We start from the raw sequence: 2,052 nt of genomic DNA on the forward strand, positions 1-2,052 counted from the left end.
CTGATGCATGTCTATGTTCTCTTTTATGAAGCACCAGTTTGTTACATTGGCATTAGTAATGACATGCATCCCAGTACCTACTTATTTTGATTAATAATAATAGAGATACTAGTGTACATGTATCTATCAATCAGTATTCACTCTCCTTCTCTCTTTCTCTCTCTCCTCTTATCTCAGAGTGGCTGGTTTAAAAGGACTTGGTTCCATTGCTATAGACAGCAGAGCTGATCTGTTATTATTTGACAAAGATCTCACACTAACTGCAACTATGGTGACTGGAAATACTGTCTGGAAGAAATGACATTATTTTAATGCATACTGAGCTCACCTCTGAGGCATATTACTTGCTTCATTATGACTATGTGACAATGAAATAAAAAATAGAATTAATATTTATGTGTATGGAGCATTTATGATATAACATATACTTATTGTTTTGTATTAGTTGTTTACAAAGTTTTAATTTCATTTATTTCTCTCTCTTCATTTTTTGGATTGATGAGAGAGAGAGGGAGGGACATTGAAGGACAGGGAGAGATTCCTTCACAAAATTATAAATATTGTCTTGTTTTCATGTACTTAAAGTTATCTAAACACTGAACACTTCACATCTTACTTGCAAAAAATAATGAGTTCCACCCAATTTTTCTGTATCACGTGATCCAGTGAGGGGGGGGAGCCTAGGCTATGCGCTAGTAGGCTCACTAGGCTAGCTGCTATACTCACCGCTGCTGTGCCTAGCAGTGGCTATGGCATCTAAAAGTAAGTCCTAATGCGAATGTTACTATTCCAGTATCATGTACTGTCAATCATTGATATATAGATCAACTGAATGGAAGAGCTGTTCACCGCACTGTATCAGTAGGTGATTCACTCTATGTGTGGGCTGGTAAACAGGATGGTTTACCTAAAGTACATGATAGTGAAGAGAAGAGAAGGATCGCTAGTAATATACAGCACTTTACTCCTTCAACTGGTCAATGGATCACTAGAGGTACTACTGGCACTCCTCCATTAGGAGTGAGAGCATACCGCTGTACTGCAATAAATGATCAATTGTATTATTTCGGGGGAGATTGTGGCCATGACAACTGCTTTCACAACAGTATTACACAACTGGATACAGTTAGTCTTCAATGGAGGGAATTAGAACCAACTGATGCAACTAGACCAGTTATGAGGAGAGGTGATGGTGGAATGATATCATTTGAACATGATGGAGTACACCATTTACTAATGATAGGAGGAGGAGGATTTGGATCTAAACCAGCTGACAACTACCTCATTATAAATATATTAAAGCATCTAATGGAGTATGGCGTACTAATGAGCACTCAATGTATAATCTATCATCAAGTAAGATTTTACGTTACTGTTTATATCCTACCTAAGCCAAACTTTAAAGACACCGCAGTGCTGATAAATGTGATATATGCTGAGTGGGGGTGTTATAACATATACTAATAATTTAGGAAAATGGAATAATCCTTCAATAATTGGTCAGTGTATACCACCTGCTAGTGCCTTTATCATTGAAAAGATCAACAACACTAGAGCTGTTCTGTTTGGTGGACGAGAGACTGATGATGATGCTAAGACTACTTATACTAGCAATATTTATATATTAGAGATATCAATCAGCACTGTGGTATGTTAAATTATGTGTACTGAATTTAAACACGCACACACACACACACACACACACACACGTCATTGTTAATGGGCGTGGCTATTTTATTTTTAGTTCTGGCAGTGTATAAAGAAACCTGAAGCAATAGACCAATGGCCTGTGGATAGATACTATCATGCAGGTGCTATTATTATAACTGGATCAGACTGTCCTATGCTAATCATAAGTGGTGGGAGGGATAACAGTACTGATGCATTAGATGATTGTTGGATCTTTAACATCACTCAACATTCCTGGATAAAGGTATGTTAGATATTATTAATAATTGATCTGTACAGTGAGATAAATGTAAATTATTAATTTATTTCTATTAACAGTTAGATGTACCTCACTCTGTTAGTAAGAGATTGTGTCATTCTCTC

At 36.6% G+C, this 2,052-nt stretch overlaps 1 long non-coding RNA gene across 1 annotated transcript; it reads left to right on the forward strand.

The window, feature by feature from the left end:
• Positions 1 to 675: 675 nt before the first annotated feature.
• LOC109591783 (uncharacterized) lies at positions 676 to 985 on the forward strand. The gene is made up of 2 exons (XR_002189991.1): positions 676 to 762; positions 824 to 985. It is a non-coding gene; the product is annotated as an uncharacterized LOC109591783 (long non-coding RNA).
• Positions 986 to 2,052: the final 1,067 nt, after the last annotated feature.

The sequence above is a fragment of the Amphimedon queenslandica genome, unplaced genomic scaffold (genome assembly GCF_000090795.2).
Source record: "Amphimedon queenslandica unplaced genomic scaffold, v1.1 AMPQUscaffold_7252_Cont20795, whole genome shotgun sequence".
Lineage (NCBI taxonomy): Eukaryota > Metazoa > Porifera > Demospongiae > Haplosclerida > Niphatidae > Amphimedon > Amphimedon queenslandica.